The sequence below is a fragment of the Equus asinus genome, chromosome 14, assembly GCF_041296235.1.
Source record: "Equus asinus isolate D_3611 breed Donkey chromosome 14, EquAss-T2T_v2, whole genome shotgun sequence".
Lineage (NCBI taxonomy): Eukaryota > Metazoa > Chordata > Mammalia > Perissodactyla > Equidae > Equus > Equus asinus.
In genome coordinates, this window is record NC_091803.1 from 8,884,429 (window position 1) to 8,901,103 (window position 16,675).

The window sequence follows — 16,675 nt, forward strand, 5'->3', positions numbered from 1 at the left end:
TTAGTTTGCATGGTTAGTCTATGTACATTTGCTATAATCATTAATATGTAAAGGCTTGTATTTGTTTCCTAAGGCTGCTGTAAATAGTGCTATAAGCCAGGTGGCTAAAAAATAAACATTCATCCTCTCACAGTTCCAGAAGGAGAAGTCTGAGATCAAGTGAGATGGGGAAGGTAGAAAATCCAATAAAGGGTATGCTAATGAGATGGTCACTATTGTGGGCAACTTGGACTCAGTCTTCCTGAAGATCCTCTGAGAAATAGGGTGGAACCATCTCAAGACTGTCCCATGGGGAACAAGGAGCTGAGGACTATTAGCCCATCAGTTACCATCTCTACTGACTCGGTAGGTGAATTCACCTGCACTTCTGGTGTCACCATGTGTGTCATGGGAAGCACAGGGGAACAGAGGATGCAGGCATTGAGATGGGAAGCTGTGACCCTCTCAGTGTGCAGGAACTGCAGCTGCAGTGGGCTGAGGGGGTGGGCCATCAGCACTGTCAACCATAGTCCACACCTTGCATTGCACTGATGCACTCATGCTCCAAACCAAATCCGTTCTGGCAAATTCTGGAACTGAGGCATTAGGTTGGCAACCAGCCAGAATCTCTAAAATAGTGAAGGGAGATGATTAGTAGAAACAAGGTACAGTCCCAGCTTTCCGGGTGGTCTTGGGGCCTTAAATGGCATCCATCCTGCCTCCTCTCCTGCCCCTTCTCCATGTCCACCTATCCCAGCCAGCAAGCCCTGTGGTCTTGGTGATTTTTTGGTAGTGCCATGAAAACCTTCTTGTTCCCATATGCCAAGGAAGGCCCAGATATCATCCCCGTTAGTGAGACATCTGGGAAGTAGCAGCTGTGAGGAGCTGTGACCACTCTGAGATTCAAAGGAGAGGTTGCGAGAGGTGTCAACAGAATTGATGAGATATACAGCTGTGGAGTAGAGGCAGTCATCATGGTGTGGATGGTATGAGGGTCTCCCATCATAAAGGGATGCACCCTCGTGGCCTGTTTGTGCCTCACTCGGCCCATTTATCCAAAGGGAATGAGATTTGAGACCTGTCTCATGGTACATGAGGCAGTCAAAGCTGAGGAGAGAGGTGAAAGCATTTTGGAAAGTCGGAGTTCTAGAAGAATGAATGTAAGCAACTTGCAGTATTGTGGGTTTGGACAGGCTCTGATGGATCCTGGTCCCTGGTCCCACTCCAGGCTGAAGGAGGGAGGAGCCCTCATTCACTGAGCCTTCTACCTGTCAGAGGAGCTGGGTCTTCATAGGCCCACTCAGCAGAGCCTTACAAAGATCCAAAGTGATCGAAGTTGTGGGTGCCCCTGTGGAGAGGAATCCTCTGAGGCTCAGAGAGATTCAGTAACTGGTTTATTCTTGAATGAACGAACGACCAAGACCACCTAGCACGTGGATGGAGCTCCTCCCTACAGGCCATCGAACTCGTGAGACCTGGGAATCAAGGCTTTCCCTTTGGGGAACCTAAATCTAACAGAGAAGATGGGCAGTGAACGTTCATGGGGAGAAATGAGCAGACGATCCAGAGAGTAATGAGTGCTCTCCAGGAAACACAGCCTGGCCTCGGAGTGCAGAATGAAAGGGGTGGCACAGCCATATCGCTCCCTCCTGTGGCCTGGGGAAACCCCTCTGAGCAGGTGATATTTAAAATGATCCTGAGACATAAAATAGTGCCCCCAATGCCAGGAAGATGTGGCGTGAGGGTCCCAGGCCCAGGACGAGGAAATTCAGGGGCCCCAGGGCAGGTGAGAGCTCGGACTCTGGGGACCCTGTGGGACTCAGCTGATTGCACACCCTGTCTCTGCTGTTCTAAAGCTCAGTCCCTCTCCCCTCAGCAGTGAGGGGCCACTTACCAGAGCACTGGCTGAAGATCCAGCCCTGGGATCCTGGGGGAGGGGGATGGGTGGGAGGGTAAGGAAGCCCTTGGCCTTCCCTCCGTGACTGGGAGTGCAGACACGCACCCCTGCCCCTTCTGATAATGTCCTCATCCAGATGGCTCACCTGGAGTAAGCACCCTGGGAGGCACAAAAAAGGGATGGTATTATATGTCTTTTATTCTGTGGTGGCACTTAATTGTCACTCATTAGATTCCAACAATAATGACAGTCCACCTCCCCTGATGCAGAATTGGCCGGGATGCTAGGTGGGAGGGGTGTGGCCAGTGCCAAGTGTTCATGGGCAGGGGCCGAGCTGGGCATAAAGAGCAGTGCTGTGAGGACTCACACAGCCTCCTCCAGACCCCAGTGACCTGCCAGCGGCTGATCCCTGGAGATGAAGGTTCTGTTCCTGACCATCATCCTCAGCCTGATCACAGCCCTGCAGGCCCAGGACCCTCTGCTCTTCCCCTTGGAGAAAGAGAATGTGAGCCCAGGGAGGGGCAGGGAGAGAGGTATGGGGGAAAGGTGGTGACTACCTGTTGGCCAGCAGTGACCGGTGGCACTGTTTTAGGAAGTGTCATTCAAGGTCATAGTTCTGACCCTGTGCTCCCTGCATAGTGTGGTCAGAGGAGCAGGAGGCTCTGTTCTTGTGTCTTCAGACAGGGCTGCTCGTTGGGCCCAGAGGCTGAAGCAGGGGAGCGGGTTCAGCATAGGGACTGTTGGTCTGACACTTTGGGAACCCAGAGGCACTGAGGACCCTGTGGAGTAGAGACTCATCCAGGGCCAGGGCCCGGTCCCAGCAGAGAAGAGACTCATGGGGTGGGAGACCCCCTGCCTCTGTTTAGGGTTGGGAACCCTGAATGCTGGGCTTGTTCTAACAGAACCCAGGGTGTGGATGTGTGGGGCCCAGCCAGCCTTTGGAGGACAGCAGCCGGGGTGCTGGGGATGTCTGGTGATGGCTGCAGCCCATGCACCGGGGATGGGGGTAGTGGGGGAAGGAGGAGATTCTGGGCCATGTCCGTGCTGGACTCACAGCCCCCACCCTGCTGAGATCATAAGGACGTGGTATGTGAAGGCCGTGGTGGCTGACAAGGACATGCCTAAGGAGAAGAGGCACAAGAAGGTGTCCCCCTTGACAGTCACTGCCCTGGATGGTGGAGACTTGGAGGCCACGGTCACCTTCATGTGAGTGTTGCCTCCCAAGGGTCCTGCTCTCCCCTCCTCCTCTCTCTCCCCAGGCTGCGAGGTGGCCCAGAGCAGCCCCTCTTCGTGCCTCTTCCCATCCCAGTTTGGGATGTGGGTAAAATGAATGTCCCCCTGACCTTGAAGGGAAAGAGTCCAGACTGTGGGGGGTGACAATGAATTTGTGGGGACACCAGGGCAGGGACCCATGTGCCAAGTGAGCTCAGGTTGGCTCAACTGTGTTTTCTGACAGCCTCTCCCTCCGCCTCCCGTTTTCCAAGAAGGGGGGCCAATGCCACAAGAAGAGAGTTGTGATGCACCAAACTGAGGAGTCTGGCAAATACAGCGCCCGTGAGTCCCAGACCAGGCTGTGCGACATTCCCTGCCAGAGCCCAGGCCTCCCCTTCTCCTGAGGCCGCCTGCTGCCTGGAAGTCCCTGCCCTGTCCCCTCCCAGGAGCAGCTAACCACTCCCTTCCCAGGAGTCTCCTTGTCCTGACATTGGACAGGTTTCTCCACAGCAGGGATGACAGTACCAAACCCTCCCTCTGGATGGTCCTAGCAATTCAGCTTGCAGAGAACCAAGGGTTGAGGATGAGGATGCAGGGCGGGGCACGTGCTGGGAGAACAAAGGACAGAGCCCCAGCCTCTGATGTTTTCTGGCCTCTAGTGACTCCACTGCTTGGGTTGGAACCTTCCTCATGAGGAGTCTCCCTCTCCAGAGTGGGGTCCATGGTTCTGAGCAGCAGTGTGTGCTCGGCACAGGACCAGCTTGAGCACCTGGACTATGGGGCAGTCAGTACAGCTAGGGTGGCCGAGAAACTGAAACGTTCCAAAATGTTCCCTAATGTCTCAAATATTTTCTGCAAGAATGAAGACACTAAAGACCAATTTTCTCTCTGTCTGTCTGCAGTTGGGGGAAAGAGGCACATGTACATCCTGGACTTGCCAGTGAAGGACCACCACATCTTTCACTGTGAGGGCCAGCTCGGAGGGAAAGCAATCCGCATGAGAAAACTTGTGGGTAAAAGGTTGCTGCCCCAGGTCCTCAGAGATCCACCTCTCCTGACCCGCCCACACAGTCTCTGCTTCTAGAAGCCAGTGGAACTGGCTTCAGTCCTGATTCTGGGGAATATGAACCCCTGCTTCTGTCTTTGGGGGCCTGGCACAATTTGCTGCCCTGGGGTGGCCAGTCCGAACTCCTTCAGTGAGCTGACTTCTCACAAAGGGGACATGGACACAGCTGCAAAGTCCCATCTCCTGGGGTCTGGGGCGTGAGGCCAGGTCAGCATGGGGGAGTGCACTGTTGCTGACAGAGGTCTTCTTGTGGCAATGACCCTCCAGAGTGGGATGAAGCCCAAGAATTCTCTGACCAGAGAGCATCACAATTCCTCCAGGCCATCAGCTTCCTCCAGGCCATCAGCTTCTTCCAGGTCAGGGGTGTGACCCTGCAGCTTGGCTTTGAGAGTGGGCCTGGGACCCAACGGGCCCTCTGTCTCGGAGTGTCTCCCTGGCTATCCTCCTTCACAGGAACCTATCACCTGCGTGGTGGCCTGTCTCCTCCGGGCCTAATCAGTATCCACTTTCAGGCAGAACCCTCCATCTCAGCCTCAGCCATTACAGGGCAAAACCCCCCAAGTGCTGGGAGGTGCTGTCTCCTCTTGGGGTCTGCTTCCTGAACCTGGGGCTCACCTGGTCACCTCGCCTACAAGTAGAAATCCCAACATGAGCCTGGAAGTCCTGGAAGAATTTAAGAAATTCACAGAGCGCAAGGGATTGCCACAGGACATCATCATCATGCCCATCCAGATGGGTAAGAGGACAACTCTGCCCAGGTTCCCTGTGTCCACGCTGCATGCCCATCTGTCCCCTATCTCCTTCCCTATGTCCCCAACAGGTTCCTCATGTCCCACTGTGCCCTTCAAGTCCCTCTGTGTCATCCATGACCTTCCTCTCCCCTTCCCCTGCACCCCCATGGGGGAGACATCAGCGCTGTGTTGTGTCACAGGGGCACAAGGGCCCCACTCCGGGTCTTTGTTATTGGTGTCAGAGCTGCGGCTTGATGGGGTCTTGGCCCTTGTCTAGGGTCTCTTCTCATTGCTGAATTTTCCTTGGTTTCTACAGAAAGCTGCATTCCTGAACGTGACTAGGGTAACTCACCTTTGAAGCAAACAAGAGTCCTGGGTTCAAAGGAATGTCAAGAGTCACCAAGGCACCCCCAAGGTGGAGACAAGAGGGACTCCATGTGAGCCAGGCAGAGCCTTGTCTGCTCTGAGATCCCCTCTGGGATTTGATCCTTACTTGGGATGTCCGTCCCCGAACATCATTCATGGGACATTTAGGGACTCCTTTTTTCCTCTGTGTAACTTGGGACCAATGGGCCAGGGTCTGTCCTCCACCACACCCATGCACCTGCTGGAAGTGGGAACCTGCCCTCCATGCCGCAGCCCTGAAAGCATTGCATCTGCCCCCCACACTGCCACCCCTGAGAACCCCGCACCTGCCCCCTCCTCCCCTCCCCAGTCCTGGACTCATTGACCCTCTCCCTTCTTTCTAAGGCTGGGGGCACCAGGACCCCACAGCAGCCCCAGGGTGGCACCACCAGGACCCTCTGTCCTGCAGCACATGGAAGGAGCCCCCACCTCTAGGGCCTGACCTGCTCCATCCCTCCTTCTACCCTGAGTCTGCTTCCTCCCTCAGGCCTGCAACCCCTCTCCTAGTTTGACATAAAGAGCTTCAGCAGTTCCTGGTGACTCTGCCTGTCTGTGGGGTCCCTCACGTGAGCTGGGAACTGGGAGGAAGTGGGAAAGCCAGGAAAGGCAGGGCAGGAGGACTCATCTATGTCTGGATTCTCCTTGAGAGTTAGAACAATCCAATGGGTATTAGAGTCCAGGCTGAGGGGTGCTACAGCTCTGACCAAGGGCCTGATGGGGGACAGGTCTGACACCCAAGAAGTTCAGGTTCTGGCTGGTCACGTGGTTGGGGAGAAGGGATGTGAAGATAACAGGGTCGGATACAGCCCAGAGGTGATGACATGTGTGCAGGTGGGGATCACCTGGCCCCCTGATTCCCAACTGCCTAGATGTGGTGACAGGAGTGCTGGGAGGCTGCCTTTGAGGGTGCAGGCAGGAGACCAGGCTTCCCCAGGCCACCAGGATGGGGACAGCAGGACCCTGGAATCCCAGCCTGGGTGGGACTCTGCTCCTGCCCCTTCCCCCAGGCCTGGCTGGACACATGCACTGCCCCTGGGGAGGGAGCCACTTCAAGAGGGAGCTTGTTCACAATTGCAATGTCATCACTATGGTTTCCCAAATCACCCGGGGCTTTGCAGTGACAGCCAGCCAACTGAGGTCAGGGTCTCCTTGCTCGTGGTGGGAGAGGTGAATGCAGCCCAGCCTCCCTAGGGACAGGGCGGGGGGTGCCAGGAGCTCCCTTCAAGCAAGGTCAGTGCACCTTCCAAAGTCCCAGGCCCAAGGTCCCCGGTGGGATGGCCAGCATCCCTGGGCCTCTCCCGGACACAGCAGGTCCCAGATGCAGACTTCTGGGACCCTGGCACTTGTATGCTCCTTCCTTGACAACGAAATACAAGGTAGGGAGTCCCTGCGTAGTGCAAGCCCCCCACAGGTTGAGGTGGTGGACAGGGGGCCAGGCAATCACAGGTTACAAATGCCTTGGCTTTGTATTTTCAGCTTCCATAAGGATGACAGTTCTTATACCACTGTCCCTGAATGGCACAAGGCCATCAAGGCAGGAGCCTGGGAGGAGGGAGCCAGTGGAAGCCTCTGTGCCTGCAGGCCCCTGTCCTGGGATTTGAGGGCCCTGTACCATTTGTCTACCTGGTGCTGGCCTGCCCCTAAGCAGCGGTGTCCCTCTGATGTGGCTGTTCCAGGGGTCTGTGCAGAGAAGGGGCTGTGAGATGGCCAGGGTCAGGGTTCAGGGTCCTCAAGGGTCGAGGGGTTAAGACTTGGGGTAGGGATGCTAAGACCTGACAGGTGACAATCCTCAGCATAACTTCCCCAGGGCACATCCCTCCAGCTGGAGAACAAGTGGGCAGAGCTAAAGAATCCCTGTGCCCAGCCCATGGGCTCATACAGAGCAGATTTTCAGGGTCTGTCTTCCTAATTGGGGGGCAGCAGAGTTCCTACATGGAGTCTTTTCTTTGGTCTGGGAATCCAAGTCCAGTACCTGCCCCAGCACTGTCTGCCCCACAACAGCCTTTGCCCTGCCTGAAAGCTATTAGGTGTCCAGTCTGTACTGGGCAGTGGTCTTCAGTGGATTCCTGGACCCTGGAGGGCCTGGTGTCTGGGGAGGACCTTCATGGGCAAGATGGGGCAGAACAAGTGGAATCTTAACAGAATCCTGCAAACCACACTTCCCATGGGACAGGACCCTGTATGGAGCCCAGGAAGACCACAGACTTTCTCAGAGAGGCAGCTGGCATCCTGGGGACTCAAGTCCCTGCGGTCAAACCACCATGCTTTACTCCCTACCTGGACTTCATTCTGGGTGGAGCCCAAGGAGTGTCCCTGAAATGAAACCACCCCAAACAGGCCCAGGTCTGAGGTCCTAGCTGTCGTGGCCTCAGAGCAATGGGTGGACACACAGAAAGAAGAGTAAGAAGTGGACCCCACACAGAGTTGATCTTTCTTGCAGACATGACACTTCTATTTCTCCCTTTCTCCTCCTGGTTTGTTTATCTGGTTTCTTGCTGAGTTGGGTCCTCTGAGAATTGGCCACTGAGCTGGGTAAGAGAGCAAGAGGGGCTTCAGGGTTGCTACCTGAGAAAGATCACGAGGGAGGAAACCAAATGAGGCAGGAGACCCTCCAAGCAGCCTAGCTGGCCCAGCGGGACTTGGGAGCCATGGCTGCTCACGGAGGAGCCTGCAGGGTGGAAAGGCCAGCTCAGCACTCTCCTCCCCAATCTCCTCTTGTGCTCAGTCCTGGAGGCGCTGCCACTGGTGTCTTGAGCCAACTGTCATCCTTGCAGCTCAGTGGCAGGCTCTCTCCTGAAGGGGCTCAGAGAATCACCCTGCGTGGACACTGTAGCCCACCTGTCATGTCCTGAGCACATGTAAACACCTCTGCTCACCTTTGGGGAGCAGCTCCTCCAGGTCCTGGGAATCCTCCTTTCAGGAGGACACTCAGAAGAGAGAAGACAGCGGTCAAACCACAGCACCCGACCCACCGTAGCTGATCCTGGGGCCAGACTGACCCACACAACCACCCTTCAGTTGTTGCTTCTCTGTGCCACACACCGAGACCCCCTCCATCTCAGTGGGGCCCAGATGGATGACCCAGATGTTCCTGTTTACTTGCGGGTCGGAGGGCAGTGTATGTCTACTCATGGTCCCCACACATGGGAGCACCACGTCTGCATAGATGAGCACTCGACCCCTGACCTCTAGTTAAGAAGGTGTTGGGAAGAACCATCCGGATCAGGATTCAGGCTGGTCTCCTCCTGAGGGACCCAGTTCAGGTCAGCCCAGCACTTAAAAGGCCCTGCTATGCAACTCAGCAGAAGGAAATGACTCCCCACTGCTGAGGAACTGCCTCTGTGGGGGCTCACTGACCTCAACTCACCCCTTCTAGGGTCAGCCTTGAGGGGGCCCAGGCCACAGGTGCGGATTGCCTAGGCCACTTGGCCAGCTAGGGTCGCTAACCACTGCACATTCGCTCCACATCAAGTTCAGAAACTCCACACAACTCCGACCCTCCCCTTCTGAGAGGCACAGCCCCAGCCTCACCCCTTCACTAACTAATTCCAGAATATGTTCATCACCCTACAAAGATCCCTCAGGCTTTAGCAGTCACATCTCATTCCTCCCCCTTCCCTGACCCCTGGCAATCACTAATCTACTTCCTATCTCCCTGGATTTGCCGACTCTGAACATTCTTATAAATGGAGTCCTGCAATATGTGGCCTTTGGTGTCTGCCTTCTTCCACCCAGTATCACGTTTCCAAGGTCCATCCATGTTGCAGCTGTGTCAGAACTTCATTTGCTTTATGAGTGAATGCTATCCCATTGCTTGGATAGATCGCATTCGGTCATCCATTCTTCAGCTGGTGGACATCAGGGCTGTTTCCACCCTTTGACTATTGTGAATAGTCAAACCTGAGCTGTGTCGTGCCCACCATCAGCGGTGATGAACGTCCAGCAGAGGAGCAGCATGGCCAGGGCTGGAGGGTTCTGGGGCCTGGTAAAGGTGGAATCATGAATCCTTTGGAGCAGGAACTGGGTACCTACCTGCACTTGGTTAGGGTCTCAGTCCTGTTATTCTGAGCCCCACATGGACCTGGGCCAGAGTTTTCTCTTGTGTCCTTGGTGACATCTCCCAGGCACAGCAGAGCATCTTCCTGCCCTCTAGTGGAGGGGGGACCTCAGTGAGGCCTTGGACAGGTTTCCATTCACCATAGGTCCCTCCACCCTTTTCAGCAAGAACTGGACCGGGTAGCAGTGGGAATGTTGTGGAGCCTCCCCTTACCATACCCAGGCACACACACACACAGACACACTACAGACACACTTGCTACACAATATAAACACAGAGAGACACATACGCAATTGTGCACATGCACACACTCAGACAGATACACAGAGACTATTATGCACACAGAGAGACATATACACACGTGTGCATGTGCACACGTGTGTACATGTCTACATAGGGATATACAGGTGCACAAATGAACATGTAAATTTGTGTACAAATGCATACACGACTGCACACATAGACATATGCAGATACACATACATGCGCGCACACACTTAAGCACACATGCACAGGGGCAAAACAATGCCATTTGCACTTGGTGGAAAGTTCTGGGAGCAAAATGGAGGAGGAACGAGGGACAGGGAAAGCAGAGGCCACTCACGATATTTCAGTCAGAGATCTCATCCCAATACTTCCAAGTCTCGAGGTAGGAAAGGGGCAGCAGCAGCAGAGGGAGGAGGTGGACTGCCGGCATGCATCTGAGCAAGCCCCCAGGTGGTGTGGGGAACAGAAGTGAAGGGTACAGAGGGTCAGCGAGGTCTCCCAGGGTCTCAGTGGGAGCAGTGATGAGAATACAGAACACAGGAGCCAGGGTACATTTGAGAGGAAGGAGATCAATTCCGCCTGCAGGGAGAAAGGCAACTGCAATGGGAGCCGTGGGCATCCTTGTGGGGATGTTTGGAGCTGGCTGGATGATTTGCTTGGAGTTCAGGAGGTCTGGCGGGAAAGGGGAGGTGAAGGGACGTCAGCTCCAAGGTGGGATCTGTAGCCTGGACTGGACCAACTCTCCCAGCAATGCTCGAGGGACGGGGCTTGTCGAGGATCCCTGGGGCTCGTACAATAAAGGCCAAGGGGAGGTGGAGGATACACACAAGGAAGCCGTTGTTTTATCTTGCTAACTCTCAATGCAGATGTTTACTACTTCCCATTCCGATGACATTCTCCCTTCCAGATATGTTTTTTCAGAAGGAATCAAACCCAAGAGTAATGATGGCTAATTAGAGAAATTTAAGAACATCCATTCACAGGACCCAAACAATATAATCACCACCTACATGGCAAACTTGAAAGGCCTTTATGAAGGTCAGGGAGTGGCAGGATCCTGGCCTAAGCCAGAGGATAAAAGGGCAGCTGGCAGGCCAGGTGAGCAGGGAACAGATATAGGGGCTCCCACTGGGCCATGCAGCCCTCCCTCCTGAAAGCATGGCTAAGTCTGCTCTCTGTGCTGAGAAGAGGGGACCCAGTTTATTCCCACCCACACTGAAAAGGTGAGGTGAGAATATCAGTAGGGATGAGCAGTTGGCCTGTACAGGTCCCAGGTCAGCCACCTTCACGGGCTTAGAGTCTCAATTCTGTTATTCTGAGCATCAGGTGAGCGTGGGCCAGAGTTTCCTCTCGTGTCTTTGGTGATGTCTCCCGGGGAGAGCGGAGCATCTTCCTGACCACTGCGTGAGTGGGGAGTTCAGAGAGGCCTTGGACAGATTTTCGTCCACCATAGGTCCCTGCCAACCCCTTACTCCTGGTGAAATTATGGGCAAGTCAGGTAGCCTTTCTAAGGTGGAGTTTCTTCAGCAAAGTCATGGTTTGGAAGGAACTTTGCATATTGTAAGTCTACCTATTAATGTGAAGAATGTTGTCCCTATTATGTGTTTATAGTTTGCAAGGTACTACACTGTGGTCAATATTAAAATTCAAACACATTATTATCAAACATGTTATAAATTTCCAAAATCCATAGTGCTGTTGAAACAATATTTGAGGTCTGCAAATATCTAGATGACACCAAGTTCCCAGTCCTTACACGGGGACCATCGCAGCCTCACCTCCCTGGGACCCCTCTGTGCCTCTTCTTGGTATTTTTGTGACCTGAACCGCCCTGACACTCGGTCTTGGGCTCCAGGCCTCCCTAACACCTGACCTCCCACTAAAGAGTCCAGCGTTTCTTCCCCCTCTCTGCCCATTTGTCTCCCCATGTCCACCTTTCCTCTCTGGGTGATTGTCAGCTTTCCAGCCTAACTCTTGTCCACCTGGGCCTGAGGAGACAAGTGGTCCCCTCTCTTTGCCTTTTCTCTGGTATATGCCCATGTCTGGATCTTCCCTCTCCCTCACCCATGAAAGGATTGTTTCATTCAGTCCTGAGATTTAACCTCAGCCTCTCAAGGAACGTGAGCCGCAGAAGACACAGGGATGAGGCAGGAGCTGGTGCTGGGAAACCAGATCCTGGTGGGTGGCCATGTCCAAGATCTTGGGAATAGCATGAATATGTGTGCTCATCATCGGAACAAAACTGCACTTGATTTCAGGGGACAGAGCTTGACAATGGTAATGGTTTAGAGGATCTGGAGCCCTCAATAGCGTCAGGGCAGAGGAAGGGCCGGCCACACAGTCATAATAATTTTTATCCTATGTTCCCAAATTACCTAGTAAATGGATAGATAGATGGTGAATAAATGGATAGTGGGTGGGTGGGTGGATGAATGGATAGTGGATGGTTGATGGAAGGACTGAAGGATGGTGGGTGGATAGCAGGTGGATGGATTGATAGTAGGTAGTGAATGTATGGTGAAAGGATGGAAGGATGGTGGATGGATGGTGGGTGGATGGATGGATGGTGGTTAGGTGGGTGATAGATGGATAGTGGATAGATGAGTACATGGATAGATAGATCAATGTATGGAAGGATGGACAGATGTTGCATGGATGGCGGATAAATGACAGGATTTTGAATGGATAGTGGGAGGAGGGATGAATGATGGCTGCCTGGCTGGATAGTGTATAGATGAGTAGATGACTGGATGGATGGAAACAGATGAGGGATGCATGGTGGATAGATAGGTGGGTGGGTGGGTGGATGGATGGATGGATGGATGAATGGATGAATGGCTAGATGGATGGAAGGATGATGGATGGATGGATGGTGAATGAATGGATGAATAGATGAGGGATAGATGAATGGATGAATTAAATGGTGGATGGATGGCTTGTGGATGTGTGCACGATGGATGGTGGATAGATGGATGGATGGATGGATGGCTAGATGGATGGATGAATGAATACCTATGAGGCAACGATTGCCAAGGCACACTTGGACACTTCTAAGGTAAGTGAGCCTAATCCAATTGAGCATCACTGTGAGCTCTATGCACATCTGCTCCATCTACTGCTCTTCCTTTCTCGTCCCTTCCTTACTCTGGATTGGGGAGATGTCCAATTCTGACAAGGTTGTGGCCCTTTCACAGTTCTCCTCTCAATGAGCTCATCAACAGCCCCTCCCCTTCAGGATATTAGGGTCTTGGCAGCTTCTGTGGAAATCTCATCGGACATTTCCCACCAGTGTCAGCTTCCTCAGCTGACGCGATGGGACGGCAGACTCAAGTGGAGGGACAACTTGCTGTTTGCCTCTCGTATCTCCATCAACCATATGATCTCTTTCCTTGTTTCACCTGACTTCACAGCCCATTTTCCTGAGCTATGGAGGTCTGCTCTGATATTAGTCATTTTAAAGACATCTGGGCTCAGTCCCTTCAATCTTGTTACATTTTTCTCCATAAAGCCCTTATTACCGACATCTTTTTTCCCAAGCTTTCAGGAAAATGGTATACAAAGTGCTGAGCAGGAACCATTGATATCACCAGAGTAAAGTGATGCCATCCCTGCCACCTTTTGGATTCAGAATGAACTTCAAGGTTTTTGGAATTCAGAACGCACAACATGGGGGTGTCCCTCCCTCTCGTCCCACCCCTGAGCTCCCCAATACCAATCCTGGGGTACTGGAAACAGGCCTCATCTCCTACCTGCACATTGGAGCCAGGCAGTGGCCTGCCATATAGGTCCTATGTCTTCTAATTATTAATGTGCTGGTGTTTCTAGGACACTTCACACGATAAAGATGATAGTGGTGTTAATGAAAATAAGGGAAAGTCACCACCATGTACTAAGAACTAATTACAGTGTGGTTCCCTGGATAATGCTTTACTTGCCTTCTCTCATTTACAACCTGCAAAAGCCCAGGGCTGTGGGTATTTGAGGAAGTGGAGGCTTCACAGTTCTCACATGAGCTGGAAGGTGAATAGACTGATAGGCACTGGGGATCTCTGAGCCCAGAGTGCAAGCTCCGGACTGGCTTCTGCTGAGACAAAGAACAGAGGTCTCTTGTCTACAAGACAGGTGGGCAAATGGGCCAGGAGCAGCCATTGTCATCCTCTTGTACCCAGTGGGGCCCCTGGTGGACTCACCTGGCAGCTCAACTCTGTAAGCTAGATGGGCAAGGAAGAGGTTTGGGGTATTCTCCATAGCACACCAACAGCCTCTCTAGGATCCTGTTGGGAACTGTCAGCAAGACAAGAATTATGCGTCCTTAGACTAGGCCTTATGGGGGAATTGTGAAAGTCACTTAGTGAGAGGCAAAATGCTCTGTTCCTCAGGGGGAAGTGGGGCTAGTCAGGGCATTGACTGTTCTGTTAGCTCATTCCATTCAGCCTACCACATGTGCTGGGTGTTGTTTACACCATTCTGGGCACTGGAGACAAGGTAAATAAGATGAGGTCCCCACTCAAACTTTCAAAGTCTTCTTGAGTGGCAGATGGGCAAGCTTTACCCAAGAGGAATGCCAGTCCTGAAGCCTGCAACCCACAGCCTCACTGTGCTTGAGATGGGAGAACTTCACCCAGGAGTGATCTCCTGGCTGAGGTTGGGGGAGGAGGAGTTTGCAAGATTCACTGGACAGTCTCCTGACCATCCATGCTATGCGGCCACATCAGCAATGCCTGGGGACATTTGTGAGGGAGGTCACGGAGGTTCACATGCTTCAGGAGATCATGGCAGTAGAGTGTGATGAGAGGTGATGACAGGGGCTATGGGATTGAAACTATCCTTTCATTTTTTTTCAGCAAAGATGCTGCAGAACCCCAGTTCAGTGTCCTTGGTGTATTGGGTTGGGACTGACAAGGCAGGGGCTGGGCTTAATGGATAAAATGGTGGCACAACCCTGGGTTGGAAGAGGCAGGATGGGCATTGAGAGAATGAGGAGCGTGCCCTTTGGTTGACAAGTCAGTATTCACCCCCTGGAAACCTTGGGATGCTTCCAATGCCAGAACAGGTCTCGAAGACAGCTCCTGTTTTCTAGGAAGGCAAGTGGATGCAAACTGTTTATAATGCCCTTTGTGGAATCATTGCCTCAAAATTCAAAATCTGGTAGTGGCCACTGGCTCAGCTGCATGGATGGCCTTGGTTTCCAGGGGGCAGCACTTTTGCTGGAATGTGCCAGGTGACCACCCAGTCTGTGAATCTGGGTGAACCACCATGTGACAGACTCAGCTCCTACTGTACTGTGGAAACCTCAGATCTCTACTTGGGGAGACAGTTTTTCCTCCACTGCTCAGAGCTGTCAATCATCCTGGCTCCTCCCCACCCATAGCTCATGTTCTTTCCACACCCCATCCAAGGACCAACTTTCTCCAGTTTTCCACAGCCCGGGCACGCCCTTCCGTGATCACCCCTCCACCTGTGAACCTGTCTCGCTGCAGCTGGCCTTGTGCCCAGGGACAGGACAATTGTGCTTCCCCGGCCTCACAGGATCCCCACCCTCAGCGGACACAAAAGTTGCTGGTACAGAGCCTGTCACCTCGTCTTATTTCATTCAGAGACCAGGTCAGGAAGTCTCAAGTTCAGGTCACCTGCTCCTAAGCTCCTGAAGCAGTTGAGAGAACTCGTGAAAACAAGCCTCCGGCAGCCTTGGCTGATGACAGCGATCCTGAGGCCAGCAAAGAGACGCAGGTTGGACAGCCTCCCTGCCGGCCACCAGCCGTCTCCACTCTGCACTGCTGGGGATCTGGGCCTGCATCCCTCCTGGCCACGCAACTCCCTGCATCGGGGTTTCCCCCACGTCTGCTCTTCCTCCTTCAGGCATTAGGACCTTCCCCAACCCCACAGACCACAAGGAGTCCAACATAGCTCTAACCCATGTCACCTCCAGGGTGGCAACCCACCATCAACGTCTGGTTCATCCTGGAGAGAGACCACGGTATCGAGTGCTTCAGGGACAAGATGAATAATCAGGGCATGAAGATGATGAAGCTCTTGAGTGGGGCTCTCCACAGAGCAGGAGGCACCTTAGGGACAGTGGCATGGCCACAGAGAAGGGGCTGCCCACAAGGGCTGGCACCTCTGGCAGCTGTGCTCAGCCATTGGGCCAAACTGCACCCTATGCGCTGATCAGGGTCCCTGTGTGTGTGTGTGTTCATGTGTGTGTGTGTTCGGGTGTCTGTATAAGTCTTCACTGTCTGTCTCTTCACCATCACTGCGACTCGACCCTTCTTGGTCACTCTGCCATCCACCCAGATGATCCTTCTGACATCCTGGACCCTCAGGGCCCTGTCCTCCCTCCTTCACTCAACCCCTGCCACCCACTACCCTGGCCTCACTCCACACATATAAACCTCTCCAGCATGACTGATAACCCATTTCAGGCCAACCCTTCCAGTCGGCACCCAGTGGTGTCTTTGCAGCCCAGTCACTGTGGGCTCCCTCTCCTCACTCATCCTCAGCCACTGGGTCTCCCCATCTGCAAACTTGGCTCCATGTTCACTCTCCTTCCCCTGCATCACGTCCTTTCTTCCTCTGCAGACACTGAGCTCCGGGACAGCCCCATGCTCCTGTCCTGTAGCTCTGACCGACCCCTTCCATGGTCCTGGCCAGGTGAAATCCACCCTGGGAACCCAACTCTCTGCCTCCTGTGCATCTTCCCCCAGCCAGGAAAGGGGCAGAGGCTGGTGCAGTGAGGGCTGGTCCCACCTTCACATCACAACCACAGACTACAAGGGCCCTCAGTGCTGCCCACACCTCTCCCAGTGTCCCCAGAGGACCTCATTTCTCCCTGTTCTACATACATTTCACGCATTCCTTCTCTCCTCACCATACACCCTGCCTCCCTGTGCAGGACAAATCTTCACCCCACACAAGGCTCAGTGCCTGGATTGTTTGTACTATATGTGTACACAGCTTGGTGGGGCAGGATGTGGGTGTGACATACACATTGCCAGCTAGGAGGGGCCTGAGGTACAGCTTCTGAGACACAGATTCCCCCAAGTAGAGGCCAAGCCCAGGAG

At 53.5% G+C, this 16,675-nt stretch overlaps 1 protein-coding gene and 1 long non-coding RNA gene across 38 annotated transcripts in view; one reads left to right on the top strand and one right to left on the bottom strand.

Moving 5' to 3' along the window:
• Positions 1-9,879, top strand: part of LOC139040147 (uncharacterized) — a 69,590-nt gene extending 59,711 nt beyond the window's left edge. Inside the window, exons 2-3 of the long non-coding RNA XR_011494080.1 lie at positions 3,991-4,890; positions 5,202-9,879. This is a non-coding gene — a long non-coding RNA (uncharacterized lncRNA). The remainder of the gene's footprint in view (positions 1-3,990; positions 4,891-5,201) is intronic.
• LOC106845821 (olfactory receptor 2AE1-like) overlaps positions 1-16,675 on the bottom strand; it is a 205,700-nt gene that overhangs the window by 54,952 nt on the left and 134,073 nt on the right. The gene's annotated exons all lie outside the window — the stretch shown is intronic.